At 40.5% G+C, this 21,399-nt stretch overlaps 1 protein-coding gene across 1 annotated transcript in view; it reads left to right on the top strand.

Annotated features, from left to right (window-relative positions):
- Positions 1-382: 382 nt before the first annotated feature.
- dyrk1b (dual-specificity tyrosine-(Y)-phosphorylation regulated kinase 1B) overlaps positions 383-21,399 on the top strand; it is a 94,210-nt gene continuing 73,193 nt past the window's right edge. Inside the window, exon 1 of the mRNA XM_067602563.1 lies at positions 383-1,080. The gene's annotated coding sequence lies outside the window, so the exon portion shown is untranslated. The remainder of the gene's footprint in view (positions 1,081-21,399) is intronic.

Consider the following 21,399-nt stretch of genomic DNA (forward strand, 5'->3'; position numbering starts at 1 on the left):
CGAACCTCTACCTCAAACTCGGAAATGAATGGCTGCAGTCTACTACTTTAGGGGAAAATTGACCGAGCCTAACAACATGTTGGCGGAGATATTACATGTAACGTTATCCACACGCGGAAGATAACCAGGTTTCCCTCAGTGTTAGACCTGTCAGCCCGCGTCAAACTGTCCCTCTTTCTGATGCCTGTACATAGATGCATGGAGATATACTTTCTGGTTGTCTGTTCCACTACATGGAAATAAATAGATAACGACGTTTTCATTTAAAGACGAACTTTTAGAAGTTGTGTGACTACCCGCTGTGGATTTGTTTTGGCAGCCATTTTGTGGGAAGCGTCTCTGGAACGCGCTGGGCCGTGCTTGCCTGGCGTCGGGAGCGCGCTCTCAATGCAGCCCCTCTCCTTTGACCGATATTAACATCACGGAGGGGCTGGCCAGCAAACAGCTAGCTTTAGCTGTGACTGCTAAAATACATCTAGTTTTTCATTGCGCCTGCTTGTATTGTCCAGCGGCCAATCGGCTGGCCGTTGCCCGCCAAGCAGCCTGCTGTGTGCGGACTGTCTTCCTCCAAAATCCAATGGCAGTGTTTTATTAGACAGCTAGCATGCTAGCTAATAGCTAGCTAGCTAATGTTAGCTTCTTGCCTTTCAATTAATTTTTAAAAAAGCTGACGGGCTTGTTAAACCAACTGTCCCACGCTATGGTATATGGCGATCTCGTGTCTATTTTAGAATAAATCAAGTAAATTAAGTTTACTAAACCGAGAGAGGACAGTTCTCGGTGTCCGTAGTTGAGGCGGCGGGCTGCCCACCTCCCCTTAGGCACGGCTAGCTGTGCTGCGCCGGCGATTAGTCCCCATCGAGAACCCGCTGCCTAAGCTCTGAAGAAAAACGCTATTTTACTGGAAACTAATATCACCGGGATTTTATCGGCAAACCATTCCATAGCGCTTTACTTGGATTTCTGCTGTGGAAGAGGGAGAACTGACCCGGGGGAGGGGGCTCTGTTCGTGTGGACGGAGGGAGAGAGGGGTTCCGAACATGGCTGCTACGCGGAACTTGGTTCGACGCACCGCCTGAGGTAAGAAACAGTCGGTCGGTTTTGTCTTTTTTAGTCATTTATGAATGTGGGGTTAATTGGTCCTTAATTGCCTTTAATATATGTGTTGGAGACTTGATCAATCAGTGGCAAAAGTGCTTGGTAACATAATGTTACCCATTCCTTTCGTTATTCGCCCCTGTCACCGGCCTCGTGTCCCCATTCCTTTACCGCTGTGATCAGATGGTTAATGGGACAAGAGGCTTCGATGAAATAGGTGGTTAACGTCGGTTTTGGACAGTGGATCATGGTAATATGTAAGGCTTGGCTGTCGTATCTACAGTAAAAGAGAGGCGTATTATGATGATGGACTATGCTATTAGTAGCATGCAATGTCCTCCAAGTGTAGCGTTATTACCCCCCTGCCCTTCTTCTTTATCGTGTGACTGTGTCGTTTCTAACAGCTAACTACCTGGCGAGTTGACCAAGTGTGGGGTTTGTCATAAATAGGCAGATGATTGATGCGATCTCTCTCTCTCTCTCTCTCTCTCTCTCTCTCTCTCTCTCTCTCTCTCTCTCCTCTCTCCCTCTCTCTCTCCCCCTCTCTCTCTGTGTGTGTGTGTGTGTAACGTTATCTAGGCAAGTTTCAGTAACTTAGCTGTGGTATTGCGACCTGCCTTGAGTTAAAGCACGACATTAAATGGAAGAGGATGCCGGCGGAGGGAGGGATTGGAGATGAATGGATATGTTGCTATGTAACAAAGATGTTTTTGGTGTCCCCTAAAATGGGTGGCGATATCCTGGTGTAGCTTGTGGACGATGATGGGTTTTGGTGTCACAGAAGCCAGCCAGTTCCCCCGACTGTCCTCTGTAGATCCGCAGCATTTCATCTGCTATGGCAGCTAACGCTAGCCGCTAGCTTAGCTACCGCATCAGCCCCTACCCTGCCCTGGAGTAGAGGGAGACAAGCACTCAGCTGCCGGGAGATGGCTGCTCCAAGGCAAGGAAGAGGATTATGAAGAGAGCAGCTGATGCACAGCTGAAAGAATCATGACCTAACACCTCCTCTATCTGTCTATCTAGGTCTATGTGGTCCTCTTTCTATTGTTGCTCAAGAGAAGATGTAGTCTGAAATTGTTGATTTTGATTCTAAATAGGGAACTTAAAAGGTTGTGCATTCGTCTCCCTCCCCACCCACCTCGCCTGAAATTGGGTTTTCTGTTTCTCTTGTGATGACCACATTTGAGTCTCATAATGATCCCAATCCTCATGACCTTTCTTCCCAATCACTTCTGTTTAACCTAATTATTTTTATTCATTCTTCTCAAATCACATCTCTGTAATACTGAACCACTAGTACACATGATTGTTTAGCCATTTGTAAACTTATTCATGAAGGCCATATATAGGCCATAATGGAAATATTCAGTTGGGGAAAAGGACACATTTCCTCTGGTTGAAGCTTCTATAACAAGTCTCTTACAGATCAGTGAAGATGTGCTGACTCAAAATATAGAGCATTCCAGTGGAATTGGACCTGTAATCCAAGCAGTTGCAGTTCCAGTGAGCTACTAAGGACTTTAGCGATATAATTTGTTATGTTTTTCTATACATTATCAGAATTAGAATTAAAATGTCTCAATTAGAATGAAAACCTGATACTGAAAGAAGTTGGACTGTTTGCTGAATAGTAGGTACAGGGAAAACATTTAGTTTGTGCTGGCTGCCCATTAAGGCACTGAGCTCTGTTTATCATGAAACCTCTTCCAGCTAAACCTGCTGCTTAGTTTCAGTCAGCCACTAGTAGGTATAAGTGGGAAAAGCACCTGCTTCCAGATGGGGGATTAGCCCCTTTCCACAACATTGTCAGTGTGCCAAAACAGCTTAACCATCACCACCACTCCATATGAAAGTTAATGATTTACCATCTGTAGCTGTTAGTATATTTTATTTATGGACAGAAAAAAGCTTATGGTAACAAAGCTATTACAATATCCTAAGACTTAATTTCATGTAAAAGTAATAAACGTATTGGTGTTTGTTAAAAGATACTGTCATGCTGATATCTTCTAAGTTGTGATTTAACAATATATTGTACAATATGCATGAGGATATGCATCACCAAGCTGAAAAATAGATTGTAACTGAAGTAAATCTTGTCAACTGATTCCCAGACTGGGTGTTAAGTGGAAGTGGAGCATCTAGGAGTGGCTTTTTTTTTTCCTCCAATGTCAGACCCTCAGTGTTGTCTCACGCCAAGATTACGCGCCATCCTCTTCATACAATATTTGGCTTGCTTTGACCGCTGGAGTGGTTTTGCAGTCTGTGTCTTTTGGCCACAAACAGCCAATGGACCTGTTCCCTGACTGACAGCACAGCTGTGACAACAAACAGACTGTGCGTAACAGTTGTAACACACTGCTTTCAAAACAGTCCTAACTATATTTTTTACGCTGTACATGTAACCATATAGTCTTATGTCGTCATGTGATAATACAGGTGATTTGCCCAACAATACACATGTTGTGTGTAAAAACTGCTCAAAATCTAGCTTATTTCTCTCTATTTGGATTTGAAAATTCAGTTCAGCTGAATTCTCTGCCCCTCCTTAATCTTGACGTAACAGGCAAGACTCCGCGGTCCATTCCGTATATTAGCTGCTGCACCAAGTATAAATATCAGAGCACTGGCCAACTGTAGCCTCAGTTTGTGCCTCTCACACAGAGCTGCTGGTAGCATTTGCAAGCCTGATAAGGGATGGCAAAGAGGCAACATCATAGTACTCATAGAACCATGGTTATGCAAATAACCAAAATATTTGTTCCTTTTCTGTGGCAGTAAACACATCACATTGGCCCACTGATAACTAACTGTGCTATATTAAGAGCTTAACAAGATATTCAGGGCTGACAAAGGTAACATTAACATGATAAAGAACAGGGCTAGGGATACGTACTGACACTCCCCCCACAGACACACCGGAGAACCTCTCGTAGTGTAGCCGCTAGCCCAGCTACAACTCAGGTACCACACAGAAACTTTTGCAAAGGGCCATGGATGTGCTTTTAGTGACTGTCAAAGCTCCAGCAGACTCTCTGTGTTTTCAGTGCAGACACAGAGAGTCTGACAGCAGCTGCTCATGGCTGGTTAGCTCCGACTACCAGCTCTACATCGCTGTTATGCTACACTGAGCAGTGGTCAGTCGGTGTCCCCTGACCCCTGCGTCACATACTACATAGCCACGAGGCCATGTCCCCTACAGTCCATGCCCTCCAGTCCTCTGTAGCATGTTTTAAATATGCTAGGATGGAGGGAGCTAGCAGAATTGAGCTAGATTTTGCATGTGTAGTTACCCTTTAAAGCTCAAGACCCCTAAATTCTACACTGCAGCAGACTGAGCTGGAGTTAGTTTCACAGACAGACAGGAGCTGTTTCATTGTTTGAATCCTGAATGTCTTGATTTTTGCCTTTTTATTATAGTCATAGAGAAGATATGGCAGGAAATTCCGGGAGATAAATGGGGGGCAGCATGCAACAAAGGTCCGCTGCTGGAATCGTACTGTGGACGTTCAGTTATGTGACATGTGTCTTAACCAGTAGCCCTCTGGAGGGCACGCCCTAAATCTCCTGATTAAGCCTTAGACCTCATCTCCACCTGGTATTAACATGTCATCTTTATTAGAAAAACTTATCTGCATCAGGATAAACCTGTTAATTTAGGCGTAAATGCAGCAGAACAAATTGATCAAATTGATCTTCATATCAATTCATAAAATCAGAGATTGATCTTTTAATATATGTCTTTTCCCGTGGATTTTAAATCCGAAATTAATCTAGACATCTGCCATTAGTCTTAGCAGCATCTTCAGTGGAGCAGCTTCTGCCATGTCAACTCGATCTTGTGGCCAGATCTTGCTGTGCATGAGATCTTGCACAAAATTTTGCTGTGCAAGATCTCGTGGCCAGATCTCGTAGAACATGGTGGGAACTGCTCCACTGAAGGCACTGCCAAGCCTGTTGCACAAAAGCTTTGTAAGAAATGACAGCAATGTAGGGATGCCACAGTGAGGAAATTTTCCCACCGACTAATAAACTCCTGACAACATCGGTGTTAACGGTTACACCGGACATTTTACAAAATAAGATATTAGTTTATGATGCTTATCCGTACAGCACTCTCTTCTTCTTCAATATTATATATATATGTGATATACGTCCTGCAGCCTAGGTTGTTGAATGAGCCACCAAACAAACATTAACCAGGGAAAAGTGTACTACTAACATCAGTTAGCAGCTAATTAGCTGCTCTGCTGCATCACATTAAACAACATGTAAACATAGCTGCAGATGTCACTTCGGACCTGTTAGATACTGGTTTGGTCGTTGCTCTTCAAAAATACTGTTAGCGTCATGCTGTCTGTCCATGACTTGTACTTCAGTTTGTTTACTTTGTCTCCAATAAGACATTAAATTTTGGAGTTAATTCGCGGTTTACATGCTTGCTGAACCATGTGGGGTGATCCGTTGGGATCACTGATCAACTACATTCCGTTACACCACTAATATTTTTAACAATACACCAGGTAGAGGGTTCCTTGGACAATTTACAGCATTAGTTCTCTGAGAATCTCTTTCATATCCAAGCAAAATTGGTATTGAAACTGAAATATCCCAAATTGAATTGGGACCTTCGGAATCGGAATTGAATTGATTCTGATTTCCTGAAAAGGCCAGTAGTGTCGACTGCTCCTCTACACAACTTCTCCACATCACTACTAACAGACACCAGCAAAGCTGAAGCTGACTGCAGAGGAGGAACATAATGTGTGCCATCTTGATGCAGAGAGTTTGGACTTTATCTCTCACTGAATGTTACAACTAAACACCCATAAACCAGCCACGCTTCATTGTGTTTACAATTAATGTTAATATAAATTTAGCACAAAAAGTAAGGAGATTTGTGTTTGGTAGATTAGTTCTTTGTTGTAACAATGCTACTTGGCAATAAATCTTATACGATTGGAAAGCCTGTTTATTTCCCTTTTAAATGGTGCCACATTTGTAAGAAACATGCATTTGTGGGATGAGCAGCAGAGCTGAGTATGTGGGTTGTGCCCATGAAAAATTTGCCAAATCTTCTCTGCCAATGCCAAACAGCTTATTCTGCCATTGACTCTTGTTTGGTGTTTGGTGGATTGGATGATTGAAGTTTGAAGAAACAAGACATATTGGCAATTTAACAATTTATTCATTTAACAAACAGGAGCCTCAGTAGGGTGTGGAAGAACCATACATAGCCATACAACAGCCTGGCACCTCCTCCTCATGCTGGTCACCAGCCTGGTCACACACTGCTGTGGGATGGCATCCCATTCTTCAACCAGCATTTGTTGCAAGTCAGCCAATGTGGTTGTGTTGGTCACTCTGGCACGAACAGCATGCTCAAGCTGATCCAACAAGTGTTCAATGGGGTTGAGGTCAGGACTGCTGGCAGGCCATTCCATCCTCTCCACTCCCAAACTCTGGAGGTAGTCTCTGATAAACCCCGCTCTGTGCTCGGGGCAAGTGTTGTCATCTTGGAATATAGAGTTCCGTCCCAGGCTGTAGAGATATGGGATTTTCACTGGTTGCAGAATCTCATCTGGATATCTCTCTGCATTGAGATTGCCTCCAATGGTGACAAGCCTCATTTTTCCAATGAGGGAGATGCCGCCCCACATCACACTGCCTCCACCAAAGGATGTTGCTCTATTGGTGCAGCAATCAGCATAGCATAGATCCAACTGCCGTAGGCAGAATCTGGACTCATTGCTGAACATAACGTTCCTCCACACGTTCAGGTTCCAGTGCACGTGTTGCCGACACCAGCGCAAACGGGCCTGACGGTGAGGGGCAGTCATGGCAGGCTTCCTGGCAGCCCTATGAGACTGGTGATTGGCTGTGTGCAGTCTGTTCCGGATTGTCTGGGCAGAGAGCCGTCAGCCATATCGTCCTGCAAACCTTTACTGCAAATCTGTAGAAGGCAGCCTACGGTACCTAAGTGCTGACAGGGTGAGGAAATGGTCTTCTTGGGGTGTCGTCTTCTTGGGACACCCAATTTCGGCCTGTCTCTGACATCCCCTGTTATATGGAACTTGGCCTTCACTTTGGAGATGGTACTAGGGCTCACTCCGAATAATGCCGCAACTTGGTTTTGCGGAACACCAGCTGGAAGTTGCCCCATTGCATGGGCCCTATCCAGATCAGTCAAACATGGCATGCCGATTCTTGGAGCAGACACCCACTGACCACTGTAGCAGGTGCCTGATTGGCAGCACCTGGGGGTACCAGAAGCCCCACCCCCCTTTTTTTTAAATGTACACCGCGATGAAACATTCTTATGCTATCAACACCACCAACCATTTCCATTATTATTGTTTTCAGAGAAAACCATGAACACACAGCAGCTCTCCCTCCTTCATTAGCGGTTTGATTTTTGTTTCGGCAGAAGGAAGACTCTTCTAGTCACACAGACAGAATAACCACAGTACAGAAAACCAGGCTCCTGTCTGTCCTGCTCTAGCTACTCTAGACATGACTTTCTATATTAACATTAGCTGTCAACTTACTGAAGCACAGCTACCTGACCGACAAACTCTCTGCATCAAGATCATACACATCATGTTCTCCCTCACTGGTCAGCTTCAGCTCTGCTAGTGTTAGTAGTGATGTGGAGAAGGTGTGTAGAGGAGAAGTCAGTGCTGGTGGCCTGTAAGAACCCAGTATAACTGTTAATATGTTCTGTGTGTGTTTAACAAATTTCTCTGCCTTTTTAACATGAACTGTTAACACCCAGCAGATACCACTTCCTTCAAAGTTCTTGCACTCCAGAAATCAGTCGATCAGTTTCATCAAAAGAAAGTCATGAATTTTATATTGTGTAATTTATTTATAATGAAACCAAAAATGCATTGTACAGCCCCAATAACTCCCACTCAGAGGAAAGGGCAATGTATATGTCGCCTGAGAAATGTGTAAAAACAACTCTGCAACACTAAGCTAATTAGCTGGAAGAATCATCTTTATTTCACCAATGCCTTCATCAGGGTGATTTCATATTGGCCTGACAGACCCAGGAGAAAAAAATCAGTTACTACTGCCCAGTTTAATTTTTGCAAGTCAGATTTATTGGTCTAGCTCTAGATTTTCCATACCAGTTATACCATGGTAGGTATCCATTAATATCTTGTGGGTTATGAATCACATGGTGTGACATGCAAAATGCTGTTACTCTGTATGATATAATGTAATACTTGACAGTTTGGCATGTCTTAGACATAGGCACAAAAGGTGATTGCCTTGAGTAGCAGATGAGAAAGGGGGGGCATAGGTAGAGTGTGTGTGTGCGTGTGTGTGGGGAGGGGGAGGGGGGGGGGGGGGCAGTGTTGTCTGTGTTTGTGCCTGGGTGGCCATTAGCATGAAGTAGAAAACTTAAAATGTGTCCTCTTAAATAAAAGTATATTTGATAGGGATGTACCCTGATGTGTGTTGTAATACAGCCTGTTTTATCTTTAGTCTCTAACAGAATGATTCTATAATACTTATAAAGTGAAATTTAAGAGTTTTGTGTGGAGGGCGGCGTGGAGTTGAGGCTGAAGTACCTGTTACCACTTAGACAATGTCCACAATAAGCTGTCAAAATCTTTCATGTGACAACGACTTGCGTCCACACTAGTGTTTCCAGGTCATTTTGAAGCAATCTCTGCCCACAGTGAAGCACATTAAAACATTGGAAAATCTGCATTTTGAGACCACAAAAAAGGCTACTCTAGTCTTGACTGAGGGCTGAAACAGAGAGAAAAGGACATAATTAGAAATTTAACCAGCTTCCTGTTAGGGCTGGGCAATATGAACAAAAACTCATCTTCACAATTTTAATCCATTTTTGTTTAACTACAATGCAAAATTGAAACGTTTTCCGACAGTTCTGCAAGAATAATAAAAGACTTTCACCTCCTGCAGGGCTGTTATCATTATGCATAAAATACAGGTTATCTCACATTGGTGTTATCACGATACTGGAATTTCTAACTTTATACAATACCTTGAGAAATATCAATATTTGATACCGTTTTCAATAGTACGGGGAAAATTGACACAACATTGAGAGTATAAAATTGTAGATTTTTATTAAAAGATAAATATAACAAGCTATAACATGACAACAAGGTGTGACTTTTCTTGGCTAGTAGCAGAGAACAGCAGAATGACTAGTAAACATCAGTGTGTATGTGTAGAAATGTACAGGCCTGGCAGGCCGCCAGGCCAACAAGAACCCCCACCAGGCCAAAAAAATCTTTTAATGCCAAAATAACACCAAATTCAATACAGAGCTCAATAATCATTTGAGTTTTGGAGCCTCTGTGTGGCATTGTTCTGAAACATGAGTCAACCTCTGTGTCGTTGCCTGGGAAACTCTTGGTAGCATAGCTCCTTTAAGGAATAGGGCAGTGCGTAATGTGTGTGCATAGCATACAACGAGGCAGAAAAGTGATGGTGAATGCGAGCGGCACAGAGGAAAAGGTTAGTAGCAAGTTGTCAATCTGGCAGTAAATGTACAGTATGGACTACAGCGTATCAATTAATAAATGCTTCATCTTCTCAAGACCAAGAAAAATCTCATCTCTTGTCTCCCCAACTACTGGAAAAGTGAAGGGGGTTAGCTCCAAAGTTAGCGACAATGGGTTAGCCTAACCTGACTGGGCTCACTTAAGATGGACTAACCTTTCAGGTGGACCAGCTATTCTCATTTTAGTTTCAATCTCAGCCATTCCTTGACAAAGAACAGAGAAATGTCTGGCTGCGGACTCTGTCCTCAGTTTTGCTCAGCACAAAGCAGTCAACCTAGGGGAAACGCTGAACGTTATCAATAGGGACTTCAGTTTCAGTTAATTTTGCTTTCGATAGACTGACACCCATCAACTGGTAACTAACCGGTGAATTTTTTAAAAAACAAGTTTAAGAACTAGCTTGTCTGCCCTGGTTAGCTTGACTTTTAGCTCATCCTTCTTCACCTAAAAATGTTTTCAATGTGTTTAGTCACAGTAGCTCTTAATGGCATAATGTACTTGGGCTTGAGGTACTGAACTAGCTTTCTCAATCCCTTGCACTCTACCACACTGATTGGCAGCATATCAGTCTCAATCATTCAGCACACCAGCTGGGTGAAGGCCTAATAACAAAGCAACACCTACGTTGTTATTACAGATTGACCATAGGATTAGCATGCTAGGGTAACAGTCCATCAACTGTGTGACTTTATATCCATGCCGTGAAGTCTTTCAGAGCACACAAACACTGTAAACACACCTGTCACCTGCCCAGCATGGTGCTCAAACTGGAGACGCCACAGTTGCATCTTATTTTTATACAGTCTGTGGGCTACACACAGCACGGCTATGCTAACAGTGCTAGCCATGCTAACTAGCTGTTAGCTGCCGTGCAGGTTGGTAAAATGGATCTGTCATGTCTCTGTGTATCTGCAGGTTGGTGCTCCTGTCAGTGTCAGATCCTCCGTGTGGGATGTGTTGGTCAGAAAATTTGTGTTAAGTTATTTCAGGGCTGTGCTCACTTGCAGTCCCACAAGGTACTGAAATTTGGCACCAAATGATCTAATGTGAAGTAATGAGTTCAATACCCAACCCTAGTATACAAATGAATCTATAGAAGGACATGCATAACCGGTCAAAAATATTCTTGACAGTTACCAATTGATGGTTAACTGTTGACATCCCTAATTAACAATAATTAAACTTTTTTACAAGAAGGAAAAACAATATTCTTCTTGAGGTAGTGCACTTGTCAAAAGCCTCCGAGATTGTCATGCGTTCAAAAGGCACTGAAGTGCAAGTAAAAAGAAATGCAGTGAAATCTTATGCACTTTTAAGTAACAAATGAGTAAAAAATGGAAGTCATTACTATTCTTGCAGACAGGCTCTACAGAGGTGAGTGAGAGTGATACCCGTTGCTGTAGCCCAAAGTTTCTTTGCAACTTTCAGATTTTTTGCTTGAGACCCCAGGATGTCAATGTGTTCCTGTAAGTCATGCCCTTCTAGAACTGCAAATGAGCCTTGATATACTAAATACATGCTCTGAAGCTAAGCTTGAAGCAGTGATGCACAAATACTTCTAAGTAAACTGGGAAAGGTGAGGTGAAGTTTTCTCAGTTGTCCTCCACCATGTGAGTGTGTCCTCTTCTCAGGCATCTTTTCATATATTATGAACTCATTTTTGAGTTCTGTGTCTGCATCTCTTCTCTGGATGATGCATCCTCTCCTCTTTTTCTTCAGTCTTTTTTCCCCCTGGTTCTTGTTAACAGTCCCTTCAGATCTGTTTTAGTTTTCTTTTCTGGTTGCTTGGCACCTGGAAAGGCTGTTTGCTGACTTTGGCCTCCTATTTCCGGTAAATGGACATAGTCCATAAGATTTTGTTTAACCTCCTCTCTTAAGGTAACGAAACTGTCCTTGGGTCTTGGGTTGAGAAACGTGGCTATGTTCAGTATAAGCTGCAGATGCTTGTCCTCATATCTTTGTTTTAGATATCCAATATTTTCTTTAAGTTGATGTTTTAGGTTGCAGTCTTTTTCCTCAACTGTCAAAGTAGAAAATATCTTCCATCTCAGGGGCAAGACAGAGGAGAGGTGTGTTTTTCACCACTAAGGGCATCCGTGAAAGAGCTGACAGGGCTCAATACCTCTTTTATAGCCTCAAGAACTGTAATGTCTGAATCTTTAGGCATGACAGGGCTCGACATTAAAGGTTGTCCGCTTGACCAGGACAAGTTGATTTTTTTGTAGGGCAAGTGGAAGAGAAAATTACTTACCCCATCGGACAAGTTAAGTCATAAACAAAAAAACAAAACAAACAAAAAAAATACTGTGGCTTCATGTTATGTGCCACGCAGTACTAGGCTACTTAGTTAAATGAATACAAGAATGATTTGAAACAAATGCATTTTTTCCCCATAATACGTCTAACCAGCGCCCAATTCAGTGTGTGTATGGCAGACAGTCAGTACGTAGCCATAGCCCCTGCTGTGTGTGTGTGGGGTGGCGTGTCAGTATGAAGTAGGGGTCAACCAATATGGTTATTTTTAGGGCCGATACAAATTATTAGTAATCAAGGAGACTGATAACTGATATTTAGAGCCAATTTACATTTGCAGGGAAAATTAAAATCTTGGTGTCAAAATTTAGAACGCATGATTTTAATGCACAATTTAACTTCATTTGTTACAGCAAAACAGCTTTGGAAAGCCTTTAGTTGGTTTTAATTATTTAAATGCAGTGGTGGAAAGTAACTAAATACATTTACTCAAGCACTGTACTTAAGTACAAATTTATGGTACTTGTACTTTACTTGATTATTTTCATTTTTTTACTTTATACATCCATTCCACTACATTTCAGAGGGAAATATTGTACTTTCTACTCCATTACATTTATTTGACAGCTTTAGTCACTAGTTACTTTTCAGATTAAAATTTTACTTAAAATAACATAATGAGTTTATAAGTTACAACACATTGTTAAAGATTAAACCAGTGGTTCCTAGGAGTGGGGGGAAAAATAATTTTAAGATGCATCCTGATGCAGATGTGGACGATTTTGCGTCGATTCACAAATGTCAAAAATCGATTTTCTAAATGTTAGTTAATAGCGTGATCTTGACGGAATGAAAAGGCTAAACTCAACTGTGAGGGCAGTGCAGCTGCAGCATCCGGAGAGTCTACAGCGCACACATGCTAGATTTGGACTAAGGACACCAGTGAATGGTTCAGCACTAGGGTTGAAATGGTATGAGATTTTCACAGTATGATAACAGTCTCAGAAAATATCACGGTTTCACAGTATCACAGTATACAGTATTTCACAATTATTATTATGAATTATCAGTTACAATGACCCTTAAAGGAATGAAAACAGAAGGTTTTTTTTGAGTAAACAAACTTTATTATAGTTGAAACTTGAAACATTTTTTTAATGTTAGTATGTGTAAAAACCCTGTTTGCATATTAGCACTAGTGATGGATTCACAGATTTTACTTAAGTAAAAGTACTAATACCACACTGTAAAAGTACTCTGTTGCAAGTAAAAGTCCTGCATTGAAAACGTTAAGTAAAAGTATGTAAGTATTATCAAGGAAATGCATTTAAAGTATTAAAAGTAAGTAAGAACTCAATACAGAAAAATGTCCCCTGTGACTGTTATACTAATATATGTAACCTCATTACATATATTAACGATTATCAAAAAAGTTGCCAATTGACTGTAGGTGCGCAACAGCACAGCCAGACTGATCCTATCTGTACCTTTAACTCTCATACACACTCACTTATGTCAGCCCCCAAGCCAGCAAAGTTTGTGTGTTTCGTTATGGGGTCAGATTAGGGTCAGTGTGTGTGTGTTTGTAAGTCAGAAGTTACCAAATGGACAGACAATGCAAATGGAACCAGGATGTGGAAAATTATTTCAAGAGCACATTTTATGATCGACGTTCAAGCGTTCACATTTTTTCGTTAGGGATTTAAGTTATTAATGGGACATTTACTTTTATCTGCACGGAGGGAAGTGTGCCTTACTTTGGCAGCCACTTTGCGTCCACAATTTTTACAAATTGGGTATCCGTCCTCGAGGATAATCCTATGTTTGTTTTTGCAATATACAAAACATTCCCAGGCTGCTGATTTCAACTTCTTTTAAGGGGATGGAGATTGGTGGCATCAGTCTCGCCTCTATGTCATTCTCTTCGCCACATATGTGTGTGTGTTGCCAGTCACCGAGTCTGACAGGCAGTTGAAGAGGAAAGGAGATACGCAAATAGGCAATTGTGATTCTCTGTTCGGTTGCTTTTTTTTTTTTTTTTTTTTTTTTTCTCTTAACAAAACCAGTGATAAGCAAATGATAACTGTCAATTTTCATACTATGGTGAACCGTGAAACTGGGATACCACTGCGACCCAACTCAGCATACAGTATACTGGAGCAAAAGACTGAAAATAGGCCCCCCCTTTCCTATTCATTCAGTCCAGAATTGATTATGAATCATATCGGACACCAAAGAATCGGAATTGAATCTCAAATCGTGAGATTCCCAAAGATTCCCACCGTTAGTGGTTCCCAGACTTTTTGGCTTGTGGCCAATTACAAAAAAAATCTGTGTGTATTTGTGTCTCTTTGGTGCAAACATCAAATAAACAACTGTTTAAGGTCCAAAGAGGTAAAACTCACCAATTTTTCACAAAAATGCAAATATTTAAGAAAAGTTCTGAAAAATTAATCCAAATTAAATTTCATGCAGCAGGACTATGTTTTTCTTCTTTCTTACACAATCTATCATCTCAACACCCCTAAGATTTATTTTATAACCCTCACAAAGCAGTTCAAACTAGCTCCACTTCCAGCAGCTACAACAATAAAATGCTACATAAGTATTGACTCATCAGTTTTAATAATGTACTTTATTAAATGTATTTGATATATCAGTCACAGCCCGATTACCTGCAAAATGAGTACTTTTACTTTAATAGTGTAAGTAAATTTAGCTGGTAATACTTTATACTTTTACTTAACTAGGATTTTATATGCAGGACTTTTACTTGTAATGGAGTATTTTTACATTGTGATATTGATACTTTTACTTAAGTTAAGGATTTGAGTACTTATTCCACCGCTGTTTAAATGTTATATATTAACAGCATGTGATCGCAGGGAACCCGTCATTCAAAACTAGGCTACTTTATTACTAATGATTTACTATAGCTGAATATGTACAATAGCAAAAGAAGTGACTTCCACCTTCGAAACACGGCTCCCCTTGCACACTAGAGCTGCTCCAGTCTGCAGATGCTTCTCTGTGGCACAGCAGCATGCATAGCCTTCACTGTTGATAGGCTATTGCTCCTGACATGTAACCAATCAGAAAGTGCTGTGGGCGGGACATTGCTCGAGACTACAGAGTGGTGACTATAGACAGAGAGAGGCGGCTGCATCAGAGCCAAAATAACGCATATCAGCAATCTGTTAAAAAAAAAAAACGATTCTGATAATCATAAAAATGCTGAATATCGGATCTGGTAATTGGCCAGGCCGATAATCTGTCATCCCCTAGTACATAGCTATAGCCCCGCTGTGTGTGTTTGTACATTCCACAGAGCATTCATTTTTACCTCAGAAGAACAGTGGCAACAATGTTCTTTCAGGCTCTGTAGCCCGGCCAAATGCCAGGGAAAGCACCAGGAAGAACAACAACTAACATTACAACTGCACCATAAGAGTCAAAAAGAGAACGAAAACTTCTTTACAGCTGGAGAGATGAATTTCACTGGGTGCGTTACAAGGAAGGGGTAATATTCTGCTGCGTCTGCCGGGGGCAACCTAACTTGGCTGACAAGTAGTGACGTTAGCTAGCTAGTGTTAGCAGCTGTGTAATTCATGAGGACTGCCCATTGATCCAACGGCTCATTATTCCAAAACCTCAATAGTTTGAAAAATGTCCCATTGGACTGAAAGCCCATAGTCCAATGCTTATTGTCCTGAAAACAGAAGCCTTGAATATCGGATCTGGTAATTGGCCAGGCCGATAATCGGTCGACCCCTATTACATAGCTGTAGCCCTGCTGTGTGTGTGTGTAGGTGTGCATTCCGCAGAGCATTCATTTTTACCTCAGAACAACAGTGGCAACAATATTCATTCAGGCTCTGCAGCCCAGCCAAGTGCCAGGAAAAGCACCAAGAAGAACAACAACTAACTTTACAACTGCACCATACGAGTCAAAAAGAGAACGAAAATTTGTTTACAGCTGGAGAGATGCTTTTCCTGTTTTGACAAGTCAAAATGTCTGCTGAGAAAAGTAGCCCACATGCTGTAAAGTGTTTTGTGGGATCTTTATTTATTTACCCATGCAGTTGGAATCATTGAAAATGTAAAATATAGGGATAGAGTGCTGCTCTGATTATTATTGTGGTTGCACGAGAGTTTTTTAACCTCTTTTACCCTAGTGGCACTGTGAGGGGAAAAGTTTTTCCAGACTCATTTATGAGAAGAATCTCCTGAGCAACTTCAAATTGCCTCTTTCATGGTGTTTAATACTTAATTAAACTCATTTTATTTTTATGTGCTTAAGACAGGCTGATTAAGATAATAAATGTATTACAGTGATCTTAGAAGGTGGAACAAGACTTGCACTTCTCTCTCTCTGCATGTTTTACCTTATGCTGTTGTGGTCTTTACACTTATCTGGCACTTTTGCTGTGATGGCATTGTTACAGAAATGTAGTTGGGACATTTGCCATGGTGACTTTTACTCGGGTATGGACATGTTAAATTGCCATCAGATCAATGTAAAGGTCTGAAAGAGGCTATGGTGTGTAAATAAATGGTCAGAAAAGGTTACATACATAATGTTGATATTAAAGCTGTAGGGTTAATATGTGAAATATTAGCAACATGCATGTTCAATATAACCCAAGAGTTTGCGCTACAGACTAAATGTTCTAAATATCTTTGTTGAGCTGGAGCTAATATGAGGCTTTACTCACTGTTGCCAGGTAAGCAGCAGAAATTCAGAGTTCGTGTTACATCCATGAACTCTGTTTACTTTTTGCTGGGCAACACCTGCATTTTTTTTGCCACAGCAAACCTGCTATGCCAAAATAGTACTCTGACACAGCACTATCTATCTAAAGTTTGCTAACATTAACCACCAAGAGCTACTGGTCATACCAGACCAAGTAAGGCTAGAGCAGCAAAATCCTTGAGGGTGCTGAATTGAGCAATTTTATTGCTCATGAATGCAACTGTTCATTAGTAAGAGGAAGACTGTATTATTTCTTCCAAAAGTCACATAGTCCAGTGTTTCCTTAGGATCTTTTTCAGCAGCTGTGCTGTTGTGTGTGCACAGTGCCCACAATGCCAGCGCAGGTATTTGCACATGCTGGTAGGGGAATAACTTAAAACTACCATAGAACTCCACTAGATCAGTTTATTCATGTTCATAGAGTCATGTGCATGTTAATTTACCAGAAGCTTTTGACAGCAGAAGTGCTCTGTAGGTAGTTGTAATAGCTGTAGATGTAATAATGTCAATGCCATGAATGTCAAATGTCTCAACACAGAAAATGAACAGTTTTTTTTATTGAACATAGATATAAATACATCATATGATCAACAAAACATAGAACATAACCATCTCACTACAATACACGACAACTACACCTCAACAACACTAACGGCCTCAGTGGCAAGGGCGATATCATATCAACAAATTGATACCACCCAAGCCTACACTCTTCGCTAGTAACAACCACTTCTCCATGGACATTTGGAAACACTGACTTTGACTTATTTCTAGTCCTTATGTTATAACTCTACTCTCTTTGCCCAAAAAGTTACCAAAATAAACGGGTTTCCATAAGTATTAGTATGACTACCCTTTCACCGTATACCCCCGCTATTTTCAAGTCTGAAACAACCGGCTGCATGTTTGCTCTTTCTCCCAGCATTCAACAGGATATGCTCTGTAGCTATGGTGACTGTGTGCATGTGGCAGGGGCGGCAGAGGGAGAAAGTGTGTGTGGTTCGTGTTCGCTGTCATTATTATGTACAATGCGAAATTTCAGCAATGACATTCATTACTTAGTTGAAAGCATATAGCCTCACTTTAATGGAAGGCAGGTTTGGCTTTTTTTTGTGAAACTGCCTCATGGAGTGTTGACAATATCAGTGATGTCAGCAAATATCACCAATAAAAAAAAAAAGCTGATCTAGATTTAGGCTTTTTCTGAACTCTTTTTAAAAAAAACATTTTTTTTTAATGTGATTTCAGTTTCAAAACGTATTTTTTCACCTGCCAGTACATTACAGCTCTATGCTAGCTTGCTGTCCTTATTTTAGCTGTATGTCCTCTGTGTGTGTATCCTGTATATATTTATGTACATTGAGTGTCACTGGAAACTTTGTTGTTGTTGTTTTTCCAGGAAAACCAAAACATGATTGAAACATCACATTTGTAGGACTTCATGTGCAATAGAGTTGAGCAAAACCTGTACCACCTGCAAGGTGGCATGGTCCTACATATTCAAATAAAGGTTATCCCACACACTGTCAGTACCAGATACTTCAACTAAGTAGTTCAAAGACATACAGTGTCATAAAAAAATTTCGGCACAGATAGAGCAGAACAGTCCATTTGGATTGGCACATCAGCCTGATATCTGCAGACTGCTGGCTAGCTAGCATTAGCTACACACAGGTATGGACATGGGACAGGACTGGACATTGAAAAATGTACACTGTTACGTTGACTCCAGTGGCTTCTAGAGTTGCAGTGGTATCCCGGTTTCACAGTATACCATGGTATGAAAATTGACGGTTATCATACCATGTACATTTGCTCAATACCAGTACTGGAAAAAGAAAAAGGAAAAAAAAAGCAACAGAATGGTGAATCTCACCTGCACGTGCGCATCTCCTTTCAGCGGAGACAATGGCAGTAGAGAGAAGCAAGACTGAAGCCACCAATCTCCATCCCCCCCAAAAAGAGGTTGAAATCAGCAGTGTGGGAATATTTTGGATATCCCAAAAACAAACATGGGGTTATCCTTGAGGAAGGATACCCAATTAGAAAAAAAACGTGGACGCAAAGTAGCCTTCAAAGGAGGGAACACCATCCTTCCGTGCAGATCAAAGTAAGTTTCTCATTTATAACTTTAATTTCTAACGAAAAAATGTGTGAAAATTTGAACGTCGATCATAAAATGCGCTAATGAATCATTTTCCACATCCCAGCTACATCTGCGTTGTCTGTCAGTTCAGTAACCTCTGACTTACACACAGACACACACTGACCCCGATCTGACCCCATAAAGAAATACACACACTTTCCCGGCTCAGGGTGCTGAAAGAAGTGAGTGTGTGTGAGAGTTAAAGGTACAGACAGGATCAGTCTGGCTGTGCTGGTGTGCACCTACAGTCAATTGACAACTATTTTGATAAAAGTTGAGAGCACTTGTGATGGCATTTATCACTATTTTGAGAATTTTTACAAACCAAACAATTAACAATGATTAATGTAGAAAATAATCATTAGTTGCAGTTGCATACAAAATAGTTCAAAAGAGCTCTACCTCAACCAACTACAACAGTAAAATCCTGCTTCCACATTAATGCATGAGTAATAATAATCTAATGATTTTATATATATTAGTATAATAGTCACAGGGGACATTTTTCTGCATTGAGCAGTTTTACTTTTAGTACTTTAAAGCCCCTGGAAAGGCAAATCCATGATTGGCTATTAGTTATGTAATCTGGGATCTAATGTGTATATAGTAAACACCTCAAAAGTATGAGAACATAACCTTTGACATAGCCTATGTAATTCTTAAGAAAGTCTCTCTCCCTTCCCTTATAACTGGGTTGCAGTCAGGCGGGGCTAACCAAGGGTATTTATACGTAATAAATACCTGCCCAATCACATTGAGGAGAAAGATGATTGACATTTCTATCTGGCCCAGCTGACTTCACAACAGTTACCTTCGTCTCCCACATGAGAAAACAATGCACTGCACTTTTCTTTGCTTTTTAGCCAGATTTAGAATTCAAATTAGCCTGACGTGGTTTGAAAGTTACTGTGTTAAGCTAACTAGCAGACTTGGGTACACCATCCAAATCTGTATTAATCACAGAGTGGATAGCTCAAAAGTGTAGCATAGTAATTCTAATGCTAACCGTTTCATGTAAGTGAATGAAAGATGCTAAAACACTCAGCTTGGTAGTCTGGTAGGTATAGTTCAATAAAAACATATATGTGTGGTCTACTCTAGTCCGCTAGTTAGCTGGTTACTCAAGATAACTAGTAGACCACTGGGGTACTTGATGATAAGCTCAAAAGTTTTGAATAGAAAAGCTAATGCTAACCATTTCATGTATCTGATGGAAGATGCTAAATGTTTAGCGTCATACTCTAGGAGGTATAGATAAATAAAAACAAAGATTTGGGTGGTTTAACCAAGTAGGGTCCATTTGATAGATTTGGTAGTTTTTTCCATATTAGCAAAACATTTTAGTGAATGAATAAAAAATAAAATGGTACTTGAGTTGAAAGTGAGCTATCAATCAAACGTGATCTGGACACACCCACACAGTCCTGAGAAATGGTTTGAGCAACCAAATGAGCTGTTTTTGAGCTAGGGTTTCTAATAGTTATGAATGTTTATTTTCATTCAGATTTTTGTGGATGCTTCATAAGACACTCAACTTTGATCTCATATATGCATTTTTATGATTTCAAGCCATGCTTCCAGAGGTTTTAAGTACATTTCTGTGATAATACTAATACATTTTTAATGCAGACCTTGTAACAAAGTACTTTTACAGTGTGGTATTAGTACTTTTACTTAAGTAAAGGATGTGAATATTCCCTCCATCACTGGTGCTAACATGCAAACATTATGCATCATCATGCACACACTAACATTAAAAAAAATGTTTGAAGTTTTCACTATAATAGTGTTTGGTCAAGCAAAAAAAAACAACTTTTGTTTTTATTTTTTTAATGGTCATTCAATGGTCATAATAATAATTGTGAAATACTGTATACCGTGAAACTGATATTTTCTGTTATGGTTATCATACTGTGAAAATCTCATACCATTGCAACCCTAGCAGCTTCACCTTCCGCAATAATGATGTGTCATTAAAAAACACAAATCCAGTGTCAGATCAGTGTGAGGAGTCTTTTTTTTTTTCCAATCGTTCTTCTCGTGTGATTGTTTAATTCATTATGAGGTAGCCAGAGCCAGCTCAGTCATGACGGTCCTGTAAACTGTAAATGGCGCATATAATATTTATGTCACAGTTTGTGGTATTGTTATGAGTCAAAACAGCTCATTTAGCCAGCTATAATCTTAACTTTTTGATTAAAAGTAACCTTTTTTGCACACATTGTAATAATTTGAACATGAACAATTTTCATGATGTAGATAGACACTTTTTAAACACAGCAGAAACAAAAATATTAATGAATCTAATTATTCTGATATAACACCCAGTCCAGCTGGACACCAGAGTCAAATGCCTTGTCTGTCCAAACAAACTTGGCCAATAAAGCTGATTCTTAGTTTGATACAATGTGAAACCCGTGAACTGAACTGAAACCCATTACTACAATGAGAAAAAAAATTCTAAACCTTTATTCAGTGACTTTCAGTCTCAAGGGTCTGATGGTGACTACTGAAAGGTAGTTATGACACCATTGTTTTTTTATATATATACATACTGCTTTGTGGCTGATAGCAAATGTGGACATCATGTGACAAAGGAC

The sequence above is a fragment of the Thunnus thynnus genome, chromosome 10 (assembly GCF_963924715.1).
Source record: "Thunnus thynnus chromosome 10, fThuThy2.1, whole genome shotgun sequence".
NCBI classification, from domain to species: Eukaryota; Metazoa; Chordata; class Actinopteri; order Scombriformes; family Scombridae; genus Thunnus; species Thunnus thynnus.